Raw genomic sequence first — 21919 nt, forward strand, 5'->3', positions numbered from 1 at the left:
CCTAGGTCTGAGTCCGAATGTCACATTATTTTTCATTGAATTATTATTTTTCTGAATCCATCCACTAGATGGGGCTTTGGGTTCACACCGTACACATTACTTGCGATCAGAAAGCTATTTGACTGTCGTTCTCAGGCGCACCAAGCTTTCATTCGCCCTCTTGTCTACTCATGAGATCGGTGCTTCCTTGGCCTGGAAAAGAGGTGTCCCTGCAAGTTTTTGTAGCCTGCTGATTAAGTTGCGGAGAGTTGTTTGACAAATCACATGTGTTGTCCCAATGATTACTATTACTTGAGAACCCACAAATATCCCCCCTTTTTTGTTCTATTGTTTTATTATTCATTTACCCGGTGCGTTAGAATGCTTCTATCATTACAGAACACTGGGGTTCTAAGGGATGCATTACTAATAAAGTGATTAGTTACGTTCTTGGTTAAATTACATAATGAAATGTCTGTAGACATAGCTTCCATCACACTGGTATTTGATATTCACTATAGATGTAAGGAGATGGACTCGGGGTTTTAGGATGAGATTTTTTGGGGCTTATATCTGTGGCATTTCATGGAGTAAACATGAGGTATATATTGGCAAATTAAATTTTTAAACATGAGCCTCCATATTTGTTTTCCCCCTTGCAGGCCAGGTGCCAGATTATACTCGAGTTCATATATGCTGACGTTTTTATGATACAGTTTTTTTAGGAAATTGATTTATGTACCATGTTGTGGGTAAGTCTTTAGTTCTTGTTGATTCCCAGTAGTGATATTCTTAGTGGGGCCATGTGCAGCATGTGTAAATCACTCTATCAAGGTCTTAGGCCATATTATAGTATTTGATTCATATTTATTTTCTTCCGGGTGCTTCCTATGATATTCCTTTGGTCCTGATGATGACCCGTTGGCAATTGATTTACCCCTAGGGTCGAAACATCAAAAATAATTTACTGTAGACTGTTGTTCAATTTTTTTTTTTATCTAAGTCATGCAAACAATAGAGGCTGTACTATTTTTGGGATACTGAACGATTTATCGGCCACATTTTATTTTTACATATTTGTAAATATTCACTGATGCACTTTTTCCGCCCTTCATGTTTTCACTGAACCGTCACCTCTTAGGAGCACCTCATTTTAGAAATGCTATTTTTATTTTTATCTTGGACAATACCGTAGGAATTCTATATGTAAAAGATGATTGGAGGAAACTAACAGAAAATTGAGGAAAATGTTTTCATGCAATTCATTTGAATATACTCTACCTTTTGGATGGGTGAATTTTGCAGTGGAGGTCAACGCTGACACTTCCCCTGCAGGGACCTTTGTTTGTTTATGAATCAATTTACCCTGGTCCATGGGTTACAGGGTTGCCCCCTATTTGTTTACATAACCTCTGAGTGTGAGCAGCTTGCTAGCTGGGAAAAAAGTTAGCATTGTAGAACACAAACACATTAATATAGTTAATACTCACCGAGCCCTGGAATCTCCATGCGTAGCCGGTCGAGCAGGTCCTGCTTGTGGTTGATAATATCCACCCAGCAGTGTGTCAGTTGCTGGGTGGTGCGCTATACCAGACTGGTGTGCTGCACACACTGGTGCACCTTCCCCCAAGACAGCCGACGCTCCTAGAGGGGGTACCCGCTGCCAGGCCTGCAGCATGCTGCCAGCACGGAGGGAAGATGGCGCACCACATAAAAAATTAGTGCTACCATCTCCACCTCACAAAAGATGGGCTGGTGCTTTACCCCTTGGTCACGTTACCACCAACAAGGTATGCAGATGCTGCCGCTAGTTGCTTGGGAGGGCCTGGTGCCACCGCTCCACTGCTCGCCGCTGTGCTTCGCCATGGCACTGGCTTGGGTGCAGTAAAGAAAATGAAAAGAAACGGAGAAGGAAGGACTGAAGGAAGGAAGGAAAGAAGGATGGAAGGAAGTAAGGAAGTGAGGAAATGAAAAAAGAAAGTAAAGGCAAAAAAAAAAATAAAAAAAAATACTAAAACTCAAAACTTAAAAAAAAACATAAAATACCCAGACACAAAAACACTCAATAATAGAGTAAATAAAAATGAGGTGTAGATTAGTTAAGAGTGTGGAGGATTGAAATGATAATAGAAGGATTCAAATGGCCCAGCATCATAAACAGAGTAAGAAAAACAAGATGTCCACGCCCATGCGAACCATGTGGTGTCGTTCATGCACAATTTTGAACACGAGAACATAGTTAGCATTGTGTTTGATGTAAAATGCAACGTGAACAGGTGCAACAGGGACTCTGCCTACCTGCGGAACTCCACGTAGTGCGACTCCACTCACTCCGTCCAGGTCTAGTCAAAAGCTTTCTGCCACGCCTCTGTCCAGATCTCCTGGCATGGCTACTTCTTGGAATTCACCTCTGTCAGGGTTGCAACAGCCGTACCATACCGAATGAGGAATCTCCTTTAGTAGCCAGAGAGGCCTACAAAGGTCCTCACCTCAGGCTGGGTTTTAATTTTAAGGGGTTCCCAAGCCAGAATGGTTCCAATTTTGGCCCGGAGGGATTGCACCTTGCCTCCTTCCAATTGGTGTCCCAAGCGGAACAGTGACTTCTGCCCTATCTGGCACTTACAGCCTTAATAGTCAGGCCTGGCCTCTGCTGAGACTGAAGCACTTCCTTTCAGTGGCACAGGTGGTTCTCCCAGCTAGAACTGAAGACAGCAATGTCATCTAGGTGGGAGGCACTGAATTTCTCCAACCCAGTCAGGACCTGTTTGCCCAACCACTGAAAGGTGCAGGGTCATTGCTAAACCTGAAGGACATTACCTGGAACTGGAAGTGCCCTTCTGGGGTAGAAAAAGAAGACCTTTCCTTGGTCCCCTTGGTCCCCTTGGTCAAGGCAATCTGTCAGTACCCAGATGTTAAATCAAATGTGCTGAAGACCTTGTCAGCTCCTAGCCGATCTATGGGCTAATCAGCTAGGGAGATGGTGTGTGTCTGTCAGTCTTGGTGACCGCGTTGAGCTTACAGTAGTCCACACATAGCCTATGTTAAGTTTTGACACCTGAAGGGGCAACCTTCTGGGCCAAAACCACTGGGCTGGACCAAGAGTTGTTTCAAGGCCCACTAACCTTTAACACCAGCATCTTAGAGACCTCCTCCTTAATGTTGGCCCTCATCTTGTCAGACAACCTGTACATTTTATTGTTCACAGACATGCTGTCCTGTGTCAATATCATGGGTATGCCATGTAGTGAGCCCTGGTGAAAAGTGACACTAAAGAGACAAACTGCCCCAGCAACTGGCGGCAGTCTCTCTGATGGTCTAGGATTAGGGTAGGGGAGAGGCTAACTGCCTCCACTGACCCATCCTGATCCTTAGAAGAAAGGAGGTCATGATGATGTTCATTCTCCTCTTCCATTCCATCATCAAGGACTAGGAGCATGGTCAACACAGACCTCTCACTGTGGGGCTTGAGGCAATTTGCCTGAGGGACCCTCAAAGGGTTCCTGGGAGTCTTGAGGTCCACCAAATAGGTGATATCACTCTTGCACTCCTTCACCTAAAGAGGCCCAGACCATTGGTCTTCCAGGGCTCTGTGCTCCTCGGGCTAAATCACTCTCACCTTTTGTCCAGGCTGAAACTCAACCAGAGTCGTATTCTGGTGATACCACTGTTTCATGTGCTCCTGGCTGGCTTCCTGATTCTCCTGAGTGAGTTTCGGGAAGTGTGCTGTCTGGTTGCAGAGTGCCAGCATGTAGATGACCACATCCTCAGGGGCTTCCCAAGAGCTTGCTCCCAGCCCTCCTTCACCAAGCTTAGAGGTCCTTGCACATGTGCACTTGCACAAATTCAGTGAGGCTAAAGCCATTCCCCTCCTGTGGTACCTTCAGGGAGGCAAACAAAAGGCATGATAATGTCCTTCTCCCATCTAATGGGTTCTGACAGACCCATTATAATGCCTTTTGGGTCCTGTTGAACCATTCAACAATCTCAGTAGTTTGGGGGTGGTAAGGAGTGGAGAAATTGTAAACTACCCCACACTCCTTCAACATGGCCTTTATGTACCCAGATGTGAAGTTGGTACCCGGTCTGACACCACCTCCTTGGGCAACCCCAAATGGGTAAAGATCCCCATTAGAGTCCTGGTCACAGTGGGCACAGTCACCGTTCGCAGAGATACAGCCTCTCTTGGGTTCCAGAGGCTGAACAATGTCAATGCCCACTTTATCAAAGGGGGTTCCAACAACAGGAAACGTTACGAGGGGAGCCTTGCGCTTCCCTCCTGACTTGCCTGTGGCCTGGCAGGTAGGACAAGACCTGCAGAACGTATCTGAGGCCTTCCTCATTTGAGGGCAGTAAAAGTGGATAACAAGAAAGTTAAAGGTCTTGTTCTGCCCTAAATAACCTGCATCATTAGTCAACTCCCATAGGAAGGCCATGTAGCCCTGCCGGACCAACAACACATGGGTTGCACAAGGCTTAGGAGCCTTAGGCTTGCTATATAAGGGACCCTTCTCCCCATAAATCAGTGGTGCTCCAGGTGCCTGGGCTCCTGCCTGTTGCAGTAGGTACACAAGTGTAGGGCACTCCCACTGCAGTCTGCAGAACTCCTCCCCATGACAGTTTCAGGGGTGGGTTTTCTATGCCCCTTGCCCTTCCTCCTGTTAGCAGACATCTGGGTCATTCTTCCAGGTTCCAGGTCTTCCTAACAATGCACTGAGGATATCATGAACATTGTGGTCAGGCACACTCACTCAGGTAAATCCTAACATATCAAAGTGGGACCTGAGCTCCACCTTCTTCCAGGTGGTATGGGCCAGGTCACTGCCAAGCAGACTACACAGGCATTGACATACTCACAGCTACCATCAAGGAACCTGAGACCCCCCCATTCAAAGGGAACCAGCGACTCTGGATGGTGACTCTCATGTTTGTAAGCTGCAACAACTTGGTGGGATGCATAAGGGAGTACCAGTTCTGAGGTCACCAGATGACATCTGATGGTTCTCATCCTGGCTTCAGTGTCAAATGAATGGGGAAGCAAGCTGACAATGGAGGGTGGGTCAGAGGGGTTGGACCAGCAAGCTGACAATAGAGGGTGAGCAGAAGGGGATGGTGCAGCATCCTGACAAAGGACAGTCTGTGGTAGGGCTGGAGCAGAAATCTGAAAATGGAGGGTGGGTGTGAGCAACTGGGGGAGCAAGCTGACAAGGGATGGTCAGCGGGAGGGGCTGGAGCAGAAAGCTGACAATAGAGGGTGGTTGGGAAGGGCTGGGTTAGCACGCTGACAAATAGACAACAGAGGGTGGGTGGGAAGAGCTGGAGAGTACATATAGAGCATAAGGAGGGAGGGCACATAATGGGGGAGAACATGGACAATGGAATGGCCTGGGATTTTAATTGATCATGATATTATTATTTGCTTTACACAGAAGTGTCCATAAAAATACATTTTGTCCTGTATTTTTGTCGTAAATTTTGATCCTTTGTCATTATTATTTACACATCCTGCCCAGAAGTTGTCTCTTTGGTAGGTGGTCACCCTAGCTTACATATGCCAAATATTTACTTTGTGAGTGATGGGTATATTTGTAGACAGAAAGCAAAAAGAGTGTATAGCCCCTAGGGTGCAGTTCCCCTGCTTATTATGTTTTTTAATGAAAGTGCTTAGCGAGTTATGTATCTGTCCCCACACCTTCATGGATAGGAGCAGGGAATTTTATATTTGGCAATACTGCTTTAATGTGAAAATATGTTTTTGGAAAAATTCGCATAACCTCAGAGGAATCTGCATGCAGAAATTTTAAGGACAACTTCATCAAATGTCAGTTCTGGGAAACAGAAAAAAGAGCAGCCCTTTTCTCGGGAGATTTCATGAAAGCAGCAACAACCTTAGATTTGCGATGTATGCTCTGCATTCTGAGAAACAAGAAAGAACTTGCATGCCTATGGCCTACCAGAAAACCAATGCTGTCATACATGTTCTAAGGTAAAATGGACGTTTGATGATGTTCTCTGTTAAAGCTTTGAGGTAGACTCGCATCTCAGAGGACACTGACTGACCTGTGCCAATTTATTCACCCTTTTATAAAGTGCATAATAAAAATGGCAGTATGATATGCTGTAAGAAAGTTGCGCAAAAGGCACGGAATGGTTTCGCTCAATGTCAAATATTATAAAAACATATCATTAAAGAGTGTGATACAGAGTTAAACTGCAGAACACATTTCTAATTCTGACATCTTGAGCAATGTGTCCCTTGGGCATTGAATGATGAAATTCTTTCAAACCGTCTTAAAGTTGAGATCAAAGGCTGTCTGAAAGCCTTCTTCCTGACCCAGAACTTACAAGAGAAAAGCCAATAACCCAGGTGAGGCAGAGCAAAACCATTAGGTTGCGACAACTGGAATTCGGAGGTCTCCCAGATGTAAGCCGTAGCATAGCCCTTCATGAGAAAAAAAATCTGCAATGTCCAGGAAGACAAAAAACATTGTCATAATTTTAGTCAGAAGGTACAGCCTACCAATGAGAAACAGGCCTACTGCAGATATGGCTTCTGTCTAAGGCAGCCCAGGCATACGTCATCTGCTTGATCAGCAGAGTCCAGTATTTCCCTATGTGTTGCCTCTGAAGTCCTTGGGTTGAGTTTTTCAGACCAAGACTAAAGGCCAGATTTATCAAACCTTCACACTAGTAACGCAGGAATGTGCCATATCTATCAAGATATGGTGCAATCCTTTCCTCTGTCTGCACTGGTGCTCAATTAGCAGCATGGCAGCAACGCAGACACCCTTGCACCATGGTGCAAGGGTGCCTGCATTACAGGCAGTATTTTTTAAGTGCTGGAAGGGATACCTTTCTGCACAAAACCAATCCTTAGAGGCATTTTCTTTTTTCTACATGTGCTGCAGAATGCAGGAATACACATAGTTTTCCTTGTTACGCCTCCCGCCAGGGAAGAGTAGGATTTTGATGCATTCCCAGGTCCATAACTAATGGTAAGTGTTGGAATGTGCCAAACTACATGGGTGGATGCATGGGAACATCCACACTCCACCAATATAACGTCTCCCTGGGGCAGAGTAACGCAAGGAAGTTATTTGTTCCTCCTTGCGTTACTCCAGATTTATCAAGCCATGCAGGGCCACATAAGGTTAGATAAATCTCACTGAGGTTTTGATTCATCCTTGTACTCCTTTGTGTGTGGCAAGGGTGAGGCAAAACCTTAATAAATCTGGCCCTAAGTATTCTGCAGCAATAAACAGGGGTAGAAGGTAATGTGAAAGGGCCGTAATGGTGCTGACTCACTGGATCAATCCAAACTGAGAATGTGATTTATGACAAGAGGAAGGTATTCAGGTAAGTAACAAATGATCAGCAGACGAGTTTCACTGAATGAACTAGGGTGCTTGTGATGTTGCTTAATTATCAGCTGCTGTTATGCGGTGGGGTCTGTACCCCATGACAGAAGGAATGGGATTCAGGGCCATTGGAGTATATCTCAAAGGACAGTAGGCAAGTCCTAAGGGGATCCTGACTTCGTCAGCTAGCATTGAATACATAAACGGATCAAACAATACATCTGGTATGCCTGAAAGATGATGGTGTGCATGCCAGAGCACGTGTGTGGAGCATCACAGTTGATAGAAGGAAACGTTTCACTTCCCAGAAGGAGGATTATACAGCACGGTAGTGATGTTTGATTCACTGTTAAATTACTTTTTCTGTTTCATGCTTTCTGGGTTTAAAAGCTTCAAACATTTTGCTTTCTGTCGAAATTACTTCAGAAAAAACATTTTCAGATTCATGATGAACGTATTGATGGCTCAGAGAAAATACAATTTGTACATCGGGTAGGGCATCTATTTTCACTACAGATTCCCTAAAAAACATGAATTACTATAGCAACTGCTTTATCACGTGCTATGTGCTATTGGTTTGTACTTGATGTTCTCTTGGTAAAGCACGAGCCACCTTTTTAATAATGTGCTTTCTGATAATTTCCTCTTATTTAAACGTTAACCCTTGATGTGAACAAACCACAACAGAACAGTGAACAATTGTTTTTGGTACCCTGGTTTCCTCATTAATGTGCGCTTTTCTTGGCACTCACTTACCAGAAAAGGAAGCCATGGGAGCAAGAACAGCAAGCAAAGGATCAAACCATACAGATCCTAAAGAACTACTTTTTCTATTAATTATTAGGGGCTTTCCCACTGCTGTCCAACTCATGGTGTGCCTTCGGAATTGTGAAAATCGGATGCGAACCACGTTTGCATCAATCATGGTTTCGTGGCAGTGCAATTGTTTTTGCACTCACCGTTTATTCAGCTAATACCTATACCAGGCAAAACAGTGCAGTAAGGAGAACATCATTGAGTAAAATCAGGTGCAAAAAACATTTTTTCACTTTATTTCCCACTACCTGAGGCAAAACTTCGACACACATATCTGGCGATTGCACAAGTAACTGACACATCCCGATTACATCAATTTCACCGGAGCTCTTCACAGCTGATTTAGCCAGATTACATAAAGTGCCCCAGTGCAAGTGCAGATTTTCCGCTCATATCCAGAGTACATAGATTGCACTAGTGTAGGTGTAGTTTTCCACCTATATAGCCATTGTTAGACCTGGCGTCCTTGGTGTTGTTCCCCTAACTTTTTGCCTCTGACCACCTTTTTTTCGAACTCATTTTTGCTGGCTTTTAGGATCCTGGACACTTTAGCACTGCGGACAAGTGCAGGTACTTTGGTGGTCATTACAACCCTGGCGGACGGTGATAAAGCGGCGGTAAGACTGCCAGTAAAAAATATGCAATTACGACCGTGGCGGAAACCGCCAACAAAGACAGCCACTTTAACACTCCAACCGCCACGGCGGTACAAACAAACAGCGCGGCGGTCACCGCTAACAGACAGGCGGAGGACAAAGTACCGTCCACACTATTATGACAAGCCAATCCGCCACCTTTTCCGGGGAGGATTCACCACGGATAAAAACACGGCGGAAACAGGAATTCCGAAGGAAAAACGCTCACCTCTACATACCCCACGAGGACACCATGGACCCAGAACTCCAAATTCTACCTGCGATAGTCTTCCTGCTCCTCTACCAGGAGCATGAACGCTGGCGGCGAAGACCACAGTGAGTACTGCACCTACGACACAGGGGAGGGGGGAGGCAAAAAATTGGGACACACACGCGCAACACGTAACTCCCCCACCCACTACAACACACACACTAATGCATATTAATACATCAAAGTTACACCCCCAACCCCCCCGGAAGAATGCAAAGACAATAGAGAATTAGTGTAACCATTGTAATATATTAAAATAGGCAGAAACATATACATTTGACAAAATATATACCAAGCATAGTAGTCCAGGTAGTGCTCCAATTAAATCTGTGGAACACTGGGACCACACGGTATGGGCGAGGCCCACACACGATCCCCGACCATGACGGAGAGAACACTGCAGGGGCATCAGAGAGCAAAAAACAGGCACCTCAGGGGAAGGGAAAGGAGGGGCACCTCAGCCAGTTGAGTGCACAACGCCAAATCCATGAGGGGGCCACATGCCCACTGTTCCATCCTGGGGAGCGCAAAGCCACAGTCTCTCAAGTCTCTACAGTGCATGGGTTGCCCACTGTTCCATCCTGGGGAGTGCAAAGCCACAGTCTCTCAAGTCTCTACAGTGGGTGGGTTGCCCACTGTTCAATCCTGGGGAGTGCAAAGCCACAATCTCTCAAGTCTCTACAGTGGGTGGGTTGCCCACTGTTCCGTCCTGGGGAGTGCAAAGCCACAGTCTCTCAAGTCTCTACAGTGGGTGGGTTGCCCACTGTTCCATCCTGGGGAGTGAAAAGCCAAAGTCTCTCAAGTCTCTACAGTGGGTGGGTTGCCCACTGTTCCATCCTGGGGAGTGCAAAGCCACAGTCTCTCAAGTGGATGACAGTCTCCACTGGTTCTGTAGGGGGCCTTGTGCCCAGAGTGCTTCATCCTGCTAAGGACAGGAGGACAGAGGTATTGGATGACAGTCTCCACTGGTTCTGGAGGGGGCATGGTGCCCAGAGTGCTTCATTCACCCCGTGACGGACTCAGTAGCGGCAGTGCCCTTGCCGCTCATGGGCCAGCGGTGCTTGAGACGGCGGTGCCCTGTTCAGCGGTGCTTGAGACGGCGGTGCCCTGTTCAGCAGTGCTTGAGACGGCGGTGCCCTGTTCAGCTGTGCATGAGACGGCGGTGCCCTATTCAGCGGTGCTTGAGACGGCAGTGCCCTGTTCAGCGGTGCATGAGATGGCAGTGCCCTGTTCAGCGGTGCTTGAGGCGGCGGTCTCCATTGCAGGGACTCAGCTGCTGCCGGTCCTTCATGGCCCAGCTGGGCTTTTGCTGGCGGTCCTTCATGGCCCAGCGGGGCTTTTGCTGGCGGTCCTTCATGGCCCAGCAGGGCTTTTGCTGGCGGTGGCCTCCTCTGCAGCTGGGCTTGTGCTGGCGGTGGCCTCCTGGGCAGCTGGGCTTGTGCTGGTGGTGGCCTCCTGGGCAGCTGGGCTGGTGCTGGCGGTGGCCTCCTGGGCAGCTGGGCTGGTGCTGGCGGTGGCCTCCTGGGCAGCTGGGCTTGTGCTAGCGGTGGCCTCCTGGGCAGCTAGGCTTGTGCTGGGGGTGGCCTCCTGGGCAGCTGGGCTGGTGCTGGCGGTGGCCTCCTGGGCAGCTGGCATTGTGCTTGCCGTGGCCTCCTGGGCAGCTGGGCTGATGCTGGTGGTGGCCTCCTGGGCAGCTGGGCTTGTGCTGGCGGTGGCCTCCTGGGCAGCTGGGCTTGTGCTGGCAGTGGCCTCCTGGGCAGCTGGGCTTTTGTTGGCGGTGGCCTCCTGGGCAGCTGGGCTGGTGCTGGCGGTGGCCTCCTGGGCAGCGCGTATGATGGCGGTCTTCTCCACCGTGCTGCTCTTCCCAGACTTGCCGGGTTTCTTGTGGCCCTTCCCCACCTTGGAAGGTGTCACAGCTGACTCCAACATCCCACCGGGACCCCTGGGAGCGGCTTTGGTGGCTGGAGTCTTCCCCCTCTCCCGCCGGGCACTGGCCAACTTCTGATGCTTCACAGGAGGGGGGCTGTCTGTGCTGTGGCTCCGTGCCACACTGGTGGCCGGTGCACTCCAGATTCCGGTGACTACAGGCACCACTGGTCCCGGAGTTATTGTGGCTGAGGTGCTAGTTCGGGACCTAGGAGATGGACGGGGTGGGGGAGCTGTGGGAAAGAGGTCAAGGTTGGACAGGAAAAGTTTTTTTGACACACTAGGACGGGTAGCTGGAGGGAGTTTTGGAGTGGAGCAAGCGGTGGTGGTTGTAGGAGGTGTTCGTTTGCTGACTTTGGGTGATGGTGCATGCGCTGGAGGCTGTCGTGAGATGGATGGCTGTTGGGTGGGTGTGTGCCTGCTTTTGTGTATCTTGGGAGGGGGCGTCACAGACACACTGGGAGAGGACACAGGGGATGTGTGAATGGTAGTGGGAGTGGTGACTGCACGTGAGTGGGGTGTGGTGGTGGTTGTGCTGGAGAGGGACGTACTGGCTGTAGAGGTAGTGCATGCAGGTGTGAGTGTAGACGAGACAGGGAGGGAAGAGGGAGACGAGGAGGAGGGGGACACAGTGGAGGCAGTGGATGTTGGTATGTCTGTATGTGTGTGATGCTTGCATGAGTGCCTGTGGGATGTGTGGTGCTTATGTTTGCCTGAGCTTTCCTTGTGTGTTGACGTGTGTGCATGCTGGTCTGTAGGTGTGCTTGGGATAGGCTGAGGTAGAGGGGATTGGGTCTGGGTGGAGGAAGTTGGAGGGGGGAGGCTAGACACAGGGACAATGGCTGCCATCAGTGCTGAGGGCCAGAGTCTGAAAAGCTCGCTGAAGGGCCGCCTGATCAGAATGAATGCCCTCCAGGAATGCATTGGTTTGTTGCAACTGCCTTTCTACACCCTGGATGGCATTCAAAATGGTAGACTGACCAACAGTGAGGGACCTGAGGAGGTCAATGGCCTCCTCACTGAGGGCAGCAGGGGTGACTGGGGCAGGGACTGAGGTACCTGGGGCGAAGGTGATGCCCACCCTCCTGGGTGAGTGGGCACGGGGCGAAGGCTGAGGGGCTGCTGGGAGGGCGGTGCTGAAAGGGGGGGGTGGCGGCTGTACCTCTAGATGGGGGTGGCACAGATGTTGCCGCCACCACAAGGCAGCTCCCATCAGAGGACAATTCCGTGTCACTGGTCTCAGCTTCTGTCCCCGCCGTGGAGCTCCCCTCGCCCTCCGTCCCACTGGTGAAGTCTGAGTCCATAGTGTGGCCCTCCATGGCCATGTGGGATGCAGCCCCCTGGTGCTCCGGTGCCACTGCTCCTCCGCCTGATGATGCACACAAGAACAGGGAGACCACAAAAAGGGGGGATGACAGAAGAAAGACATGTTGAGTGCATGCATTACCGCTACCGTTGGCGGACACAACAGACACAGAAGCCCCCTGCACTACACTGCGCTCTTGGGCTCCACTGTTCAATTCCTGGGAAATGGCCTACAAGGCTATGGACAAAATCTGCACACATAGATGACACAGGGGCATGACTAGGTGTACTTGGCACTCTACAGAGGTGGGGTGGGGTGCCACATGGCCTGCCTTATGGAGGGACCTTGCCTATGGAACTCGCCCTGGCCTACGGAAACCCACAGCCCACCTCCCCCACCCAGACCCCTCCACTGCGTGCAAAGTCAGCAGAATGAGAGTGTACTCAACCCCTTGTGGCTGCTGTGATGCCCTCAAGTGCCCATCCAACTCCGGGTACGCCACTGCCGGGATCCTGAACATCAGGGGTGTCATGGTGCGACGGCACCCCTCCCACGTTGGGAGGCCATCCCCAGCTGAGCCTCTGCCGTCTTCTTGCTCCAGCGGCGAATGTCCTCCCATCTTTTCCGGCAGTGGGTGCTCCGTCTGTGGTAGACCCCCAGGGTCCGGACGTCCTTGGCAATGGCACGCCAAATATGTTTTTTCTGGTGGGCGCTGACCTACATGAGTTGTACAGGGGGAAGAGAAAGTTATTACCGACTGCACCGTCAAAGTGATTGGCCCCCATCCCTACCCTTGCCATGTGGCACATGCATTCACCATCGTTTCATGCACGCCGCACTCTCCCCCCTTCCTTCTTACATCCAGCCCTCTCCACACAGGCATAGCCCATACATCATGCTCTCAGTGTACTTACCTGTTTGTCTGGAGGACCGTAGAATAGCGTGTACTGGGGGAGGATCCCATCCACGAGTTTCTGCAACTCCTCCGATGTGAAGGTAGGGGCCCTTTCCACAGACACTCGAGCCATTGTCTCTTCCAGACCGAGGTTACAGCAGCACTTACAGTGTAGGTCCTCTACTGTCGAAGATCAGGTATCGAGTGATTGAACAGATAGAAAATGGCGGTCACGTCCGCGGCGGTGCGTACCATCACCGCCGGCGTACATCGTCATTGGCTCCTGGGACCCATAGGGTCCAATGTTAACTAATGCAGCATTGCGCCGCGGTCTTCGACCGCCTACCACGACAGTGTACAACGCCAGCGAAGTTACCTCACATCCCATTGTCCCACTTTACAGGTCCGGCAGCCGCCATTTCAGGGGCCCACATGGCTTCATTTTCAACTGCGTCACACATACCTAGGCCTAGACTCAACACACATACAGGCCACTTTTTGAGTATGAATGGTGTTCTGTGTAAGCTGTGGGTACGTACCTCTGAGTTGTTTGACTCTGTGCTCGCTGTTGTCCTTCATAGGCACCGTCCGCTGGAACATGTGAGGAGATGGCGGCATCCTCCAGTGTACCGACCGTTGGTGGACCTGTCGACAATGGAGGAAAGATATGTGATAATCACATACAGACTTTACCGTGCCACAATCCAGGAACTGTGTACCCAGTTGGAGCCAGACCTGATGTCAGCTATCTGTCATCCCACAGGAATCCCCCCTCAAGTGCAGGTGCTGTCAGTGCTCCATTTCCTTGCAAGTGGGTCATTCCAAACAACAGTGGCCATAGCATCAGGGATGTCCCAGCCTATGTTTTCCAACGTGTTGTCCAGAGTGTTGTCTGCCCTGCTGAAACACATGCGGAGCTACATCGTTTTCCCTCAGGTGGGGGATTTGCCTACAGTTAAAGGTGATTTCTATGCCCTGGGACATATCCCCAACATCAAAGGTGCCATTGATGGGACCCATGTGGCTTTGGTCCCCCCCCACAGGAGTAAACGGGTGTACAGAAACCAGAAGAGTTATTATTCGATGAATGTACAGATGGTATGTTTGGCAGACCAGTACTTCTCCCATGTGAATGCCATGTTCCCTGGCTCAGTGCATGACGCCTACATCCTGCGGAATAGCAGCATCCTTATGTGATGGGTCAACTCCAGAGGCACTGTGTGTGGCTATTAGGTGAGCACCTGAAAGCTAGTCAGTGGGAATGGTTGTCTGGGTCTGGGGATATCCCTCCAGGTTAGTGTGTGTCTAACAGTTGTCCCTCTCCATTTGCAGGTGACTCTGGTTACCCCAACCTGTCATGGCTACTGACCCAAGTGAGGAATCCCAGGACAAGGGCAGAGGAACGCTACAATGAGGCCCATGGGCGAACTAGGAGGGTGATCGAGCGGACCTTCGGCCTCCTGAAGGCCAGGTTCCAGTGCCTCCATATGACAGGTGGATCCCTATTCTACTCACCAAAGAAGGTGTGCCAGATCATCGTGGCCTGCTGTATGCTTCACAATTTGGCTTTGCGACGACAGGTGCCTTTTCTGCAGAAGGATGGCCCAGATGGAGGTGTTGTGGCAGCTGTGGAGCCTGTGGACAGTGAAGAAGAGGAAGCAGAGGAAGAAGACATGAACAACAGGGACTCAGTGATCCAGCAATATTTCCAGTGAGACACAGGTAAGAGTACAGACCTGCCTACTACATGTACTTAACCACTACTGCCTCTCTACTGCCTGTCGTTTTCACCCAGTGTATGGTCACTGAGTTGTCACTTTCCATTACGATTTCACAGATGTGGGTCCCACTGTGTGACATCTGCTTTGACTCCTCATGGACTAGAACTGTGTGACATAGGTATGTTGACATTACCAATGAAAAAAGCTTTTTGACACAGTTATTGCTAATACAGTATTCTGAAATCACAGACAGACTCCAGATTGTTTTGTGCTTTAAGGGTGTTTATTTAAGTGCTCAATGTTGGAGGGGGTAGTAAAATGGTGAGGGGTGATGGTGGACAAATGTCAATGGCAGAGTCCAGTCTATTAGTCTCACAGGTGCATTGCCCATATGGGCATAGGAAGTGGAACTGGGGCAGTTTAAGTATGGACAGGGTGACAAAGTGGGACAGTAGGATGACAATCAGGGTGGTCTCATTTCTTGAAGGGGGTCTTGGCATCGTTCTCTGTCTTGTTCCTGGATCTCAGGGACCGTTTGCGAGGTGATTCTCCCTCTGCAAGGGGTGGGGTGCTGGTGTGGTGGTCCTGTGGCGGGGCGTCCTGTCCACTAGCGCCGGCGGAGGTGGTGGGCAGTTCATCCTCCATGCTAGTGTCAGGGGCCCCTTGTAGTGCCACAGTGTCCCTCCTGGTGTTCACGAGTTCCTTCAGCACCCCTACGATGGTGCCCAGGGTGGAGTTGATGGTTCTGAGTTCCTCCCTGAAGCCCATATACTGTTCCTCCTGCAGGCGCTGGGTCTCCTGAAACTTGGCCAGTACAGTTGCCATCGTCTCCTGGGAGTGGTGGTAGGCTCCCATGATGGAGGAGAGGGCCTCGTGGAGAGTGGGTTCCCTTGGCTTATCCGCCCCCTGTCGCACAGCAGCCCTCCCAGTTCCCCTGTGTTCCTGGGCCTCCGTCCCCTGGACTGTGTGCCCACTACCACTGCCCCCAGGTCCCTGTTGTTGTTGGGGTGGTGGGTTAGCCTGGGTTCCCTGTAGTGGTGGACACACAGCTGATTGACGTGTTCTGGGGACTGAGGTATGGGCCCACTGGGTGGGTTCTGTACTGGTGTTTCCAGAGGGGGGAAGCTCTGTAGTGGCCTGTGACTGTGTCAGGGGAACCGACTGTCCAAAGGTCCCCGATGGGCCGGGCTGGTCATCTAGATCCAGTTGGACAGAGGTGCTGTCATCACTGTGGGCCTCTTCTGTTGGTGGTGTGGACATGTGTGGACCCTCCTTTCTGGTGACGTTGGGTAGGGGTCCTGCAGGGGTATAAAAGGATGGTTATTACATCTGTGTGTGTCATGGTGTGCAATAAGTGGGGGACCGTGTACCCCAGTGCTTGCATTCCTGTGTGGGACCTCGTGTGATGATGGTTTAGGAGGGTGTATGTGTATGTGCAGTGGGCATGCTTTAGTGATGGGTGTCCATGCTTTGTTGTTGCATGCAGGGCTTGGTTTTGTGATGGGTGGTTTGTGATGTTGAGACATTTGTGAGGACTTGGAGTGCTGGGGGTGAGGGTGAGGGTGGGGATATGTGCTGGCATGCAGGTAGGGTGGGGGATGTAATAGTTAAGATTTGTCTTACCAGAGTTCATTCCTCCACCTACTCCTGCGAGGCCCTCAGGATGCAGAATCGCCAAGACCTGCTCCTCCCATGTTGTTAGCTGTGGGGGAGGAGGTGGGGGTCTGCCGTCAGTCCGCTGAACCGCCAGTTGGTGTCTTGAGACCACGGAACGCACCTTCCCCTGTAGGTCATTCCACCTCTTCCTGATGTCCTCCCGATTTCTTGGGCGTTGTCCCACTGCGTTGACTCTGTCCACTATTCTTCACCATAGCTCCATCTTCCTTGCAATTGAGGTGTGCTGCACCTGTGATCCTAATAGCTATGGCTCTACCTGGACGATTTCCTCCACCATGACCCTGAGCTCCTCCTCCAAGAACCTGGGGTGTCTTTGCCGTGCCATGGGGTGGTGTAGGTGATGTGTGGGGTGGTGTGTGGGGTGCTAAGTGTGCTGATATGTAGTGGGGTGTTGTGTGAGGTGCATGGAAGTTATGTGGGTGATGGTGTTGTGTGTCTGTGGATGCTAGTGTTCTTGCTGGTGCTGTCTCTCTCTGGCTTTCGTTCGTGAATTGTTGTCGTAAGGGTTTGTGGGTGATGTGGGTGTGTGTTTTATATTGTGAGTGGGAGTGGTGTGTGTATGTGTATCAGGTGTGTGTATTTGGAATTGTCCAATGTGGTTGTGTTTTGTAAATGTGTGTGTATTTTGAGTGCGGCGGTGTGTACCGTCAATGGAATACCACAGTTGAAAGACCGCCGCGTGGATTCGTGGGTTGTGATAGTGTGGGCGAATTTCTGTTGGCGTGATGGTGTAGGTTTTGTTATCGCCAGTTTATCACTGACCTTTGGTGTGGCGGACTTGTGTGGGTGTCTAGATTTTGGCGGATTCCGAACTGTGGGTCATAATAGCTGTGGCGGAATTCCGCAGCCGCAGCAGTGTATTGGCGGTCTTCTACATGGCGGTAAGTGGGATTTACCACCAATGTTGTAATAAGGGCCTTTATATTCTAAACATGGTAGCATTGGCTTAACCACAATTGGAATATTTAATTTACCTGTCTTGTAACTGCCTAGTAAAGTATGCTATATGTGCCCAGAACCTGTAAAGAATACGTCATGCCTTTTCCGGTGGCTAGCCCTCCTCGAGCGCAGCGACCAAATACAGAAAATATGCGAGTCTCGCTGTTTTCCATCGGGCTCGTGGACTTCTTTTTCTCTAATTTACGAGCGCGATCTCGCTTGGCAGAAGTCGAGCGCTTTACATAGTTAATTTCACTTTTTCGGGTTGTGTACATAAATGCACTTTTGCCCGATAGGTGAAAAGTCGGGTTAGGAGTTTACAACGCGATCAGCTCTAACATGAGCAAACGTGAGACCCGTTGCATTGTAAATGCTTGTTATTACATGTAAGTCACCCCTAAGGTAGGCCCTAGTTAGCCCAGGAGCAGGGTGTAGTGTATTGAAAAGTTGGATATCTACTTTTAAGTGTAGCATATCTAGACAGCACAATACTCTTTGCAGGGCCTATATCCCCCTAATGATAGAACTGGGATCACCTTAAAACATCTTTCAAGTGTAATTTCCATTTGGAAAAAGATAGAAATATGGAGTTTGGTGTCTCTGGACTCACAATTTAGGTGAAGCCAGATTTTAAATTGTAAGTCTGATAATGCCACTTTTAGAAAGTTGGCATTTTCTTACTTTACATTCTGTGCCTTTGCCTTTCTGAATACAGGTCAGGGTTTTTTGACAGCTGGGCTTTGTGAAATTTCTCTTGAAAGTCACATACAAATGGAGCTTTGGTGTGGCATTTGCATCATGATGGCCCATCACCAGGCTAATGGGTCTTCCTGGGCTAGATGCGTGGGAGGAGCTGACACACATCAATAGGGCAGTACCTCTCCTCTTACAAAGAGCTGCATAACCCCCAGTAGATTGTCTGGAACCAGGGAAGGAAGGCAGAGACTTGTGATCTTCAAATACCTCTTTTAATTCTCCCCCACTTCAAAGGCACATTTGGGTGTATACTTATTTACTGGACCCCAAACACCACCAAATCAGATATCTACTGGAACAAAGTACACTCTGACAGGAAGAAGGATTACTGTGCTGCCAGGAGGGACTGCCACGCTGCAACTGCATTGCTGTGTTGGCCTACTGCTTGCTGTGCTGTAGGAAGAACTGCTATTTTGCTACTCACTTTGCTGTGTTGGCCTGCTGCTTCTTGCCTGCAGCGGAAGGACTGGACTTGCTCTCTACGTCCTTGAACCCAAGAATCTCCATGGGCTTTTTGGCTTCCCCCTATTGTTCTGCGGTCCCAGGGACATCAAAGACTACTTGCAACTCTCCTGGTGCTACTGGACTCTGCTATCTGTGAGTCCTACTCTTGCCGGAGGAGTCACCTCAGTGTTGGGCCTTAGAAGTGAGTTCTGCTGCTAAATCCTGCAAACACAACTCATTGTCCTGAGAGCTGGAGAAAAATCGGTACATCACTCCTCAATGTTGATGTAGCGGCTGCCTAATGACAGCAGATTCACAGACAGCACGACAACATATTGATTTCACTTCCACGGAGACTGATGATGACGCAATACCCTGAGTGCAGTAGAAGTATCCACACATCATGCCCTCGCCGTTGACTCATTGCTCCATCAAAGTTACTGTTTCAGCAGACCCTGCATAGGTTCTGTAGCGGGCCTACCCTCCATCGTGGTCAGCCTGGATTTTGGATTTGCACTGGTATGTTGCAACCTTAAGTAACCTTTTGACAGCTAATGACTTTGAAGCACTGTTGTCACATTTAGAGGCTTATTTACAAGCCTCTTGCACCACTGGTGCATCACTTTTTCCCATGTAAAAAGTGACCCATCAGTGACGCAAGGGGCTTGTAAATAAGCTCCCTAATCTTTACAAAATCACATCTCGTCTTCTACTTATTGGATTTTTGTTGTTTTGGTCTTGTATTAATCTTGTAAATGTTATCCATTTTTCTAAACTGGTGGTGAGTCGTTTTGTGGTGTTTTACACTGTGTTACAGTAATTAAGTGTTGCACAAATAACGTACACATTGTCTATTAAGTTAAGTCTGACTGTTCTGTGCCAATCTATCAGAGAGTGAGCCCAGGTTAACTTAGGGTGGGTATCTGACTTATCCTGATTAGAATTGTGGTCCCTACTTGGACAGAGTACATACCTCTGCCAACTAGAGACTCAATTTCTAACAGTTGTATAATATAATTTGCTTCTATGCTGATTCCGTTTTCTACCGACAAATCTGGTTTGCACAGTTTCTACTGGTGCTGGTGCAATTTAACATTCAACTTTACAGAAACGCTTGGCCCGACTGATTTGACCAAAGTGTAATTTTTGTACTCGTTATTTACTGTTAATGTATTTGCATTGGACAGGAAATGATGTTGTTTCACAAATGTTATAAGACCAGTGAAGTATTTACAATCAGGCAATACTGGTGAAAAAATTGCACTGCCACTCGTGTAATGCATGTAAACTGGCCACTGATTCTGACATCTTGTATGAAGATACTTTGCTCCCTATCAAGAGAAACATTAGCCCTTCACTCCATTACCATTTGTAGCCTTTATAAAATGCATGCTCAGCAGAGACATGCCCCAACAGTGGAAATATACCTTCAATTCACATTAACTGACTAAATGCCACTGTTTGTTGTTCAATTTAATGACGCCATTAAATATGTATAGATTTCACACAGATTCTCTTACAGTGCCGTGGTTTCACTCATGGGACAATATGCAGTATGCAATACCAAGTTGAACCTTGTAGAGAATAAGTAATATTGTGTATGGAACTCTGTAATGGCCGCCGTAGTGAGTACTTGATAAATGCATTCACAACGCATAAGCTTAATTCACTTCCTGCATAAACATATACAGGACAAATGAAGTAAAATGTACAGAATGGTATTATGTTCCATCTGTGTATGATAGTGTAATGCACTAAAGTAGTGAATTTCTATTTTCCATTCCATTAATTAAAAACATGGTAAAAACGTGCAACCAAAACATTTGATGCTAATTCCACCAGCAGTTGCAAGCAAGGAAAGTGAGTGGCACGAGAAACATCATGTAAACAAGACCATTGCTGTCGATACCAACTCACGTGACAAACATGACTCTTTTCAAGTTTCAGGGACATTTCTACATGTGAAATATGCCAATTATTGTAAATAGTTCATTTGTGTAGTCTGTGATCCATATGGCACCCCATCCCATGCATTGTTTGCATTTCACTCATCATGACTCGTGGAGTAGCGTAATTTAGACCTCATTCCGACACGTCAAACAAACAATACAAATGTGTTATGGACACCATATACTCTGTGTGCCTTAACATTATTTATGTAAAGTGAAGCATCAAGATGTATTATTGCAGGTGTATTCACTGTAGAACTAGGGATTTACATACATATGTGTTCCAATGGTTTAGCCTACATTAAGATGTGTAGTTTTCATTCACATTTACATTTGTTTTTCAAGATATATTGCATTTATTTAAAGTATATTGCATATGTAATCGTGGATTCATTTATTTACATTTACCATTTATTCTGATCAAATGCGTGCACCTCTAATTGTGTATTGAAAGTGCACATTGACAGCGATTACCTAGAGTTAGCTTGACTAGACCTGCATTTCTTAACATGAGATGCATTTTTCATGCTTTGCATGTTTCTCCTTACAGGTGTGCATTTGTGATTTCTTAGCCAGAGAAAGAAGTACAGTGCATTGGAGACAGAGAGGCCTGAGAAGAGAAATCTTGGCAGGATGGTTTGAGCAGAAGAAGCCTCCTATTAATCAGGTATCAGGAACGAGAGTGCTCAAGATTAACTTGCTCTTCAAGTTTTGTGGGATGGGAAAATCAACTGATGTTGCAGATGAACCCTGTGAGAAAGAGAAATAATTGGGTTTCTGGTGACATGTTATGAGATATGGATGTTCCTCTGCATTTCAGTTTTAAATTAGTGTTCACACTGTTAGGCGTACGGTAGATTTGTTTAAACTTTTCCCCTTGTCCTTTTGAGTGTGAAGTTTCATGCTAAACCCTCATTTCCCTTTTTAGAAGACCTCTGCTGAAGTCTTCATGATGCTGACACCTACCTCTGTTTATTTCCAAATCCTTTGAGCCTTATTTAGTTATTGGCAGATGGGTTACTCTGTCACAACTGTGACAGATATCCTGTCCGCCGAAATCTAAATCCCATAGGAAATATCTAATCAGGCCCTTTATCTTGAACCTTCCCATTCTAGCTTAGAGCCTGGATTAGATGACCATAGATCTGTTCATATTTAGAAAGGGTAATTTGAATTACTTTAAGAATGCCAAATTTCTGTTTTTAAGTATCTGTACTGATGTGACTGTATCCTTTGTATGCCTCATACTA

This window comes from Pleurodeles waltl, chromosome 7 (assembly GCF_031143425.1).
Source record: "Pleurodeles waltl isolate 20211129_DDA chromosome 7, aPleWal1.hap1.20221129, whole genome shotgun sequence".
NCBI classification, from domain to species: Eukaryota; Metazoa; Chordata; class Amphibia; order Caudata; family Salamandridae; genus Pleurodeles; species Pleurodeles waltl.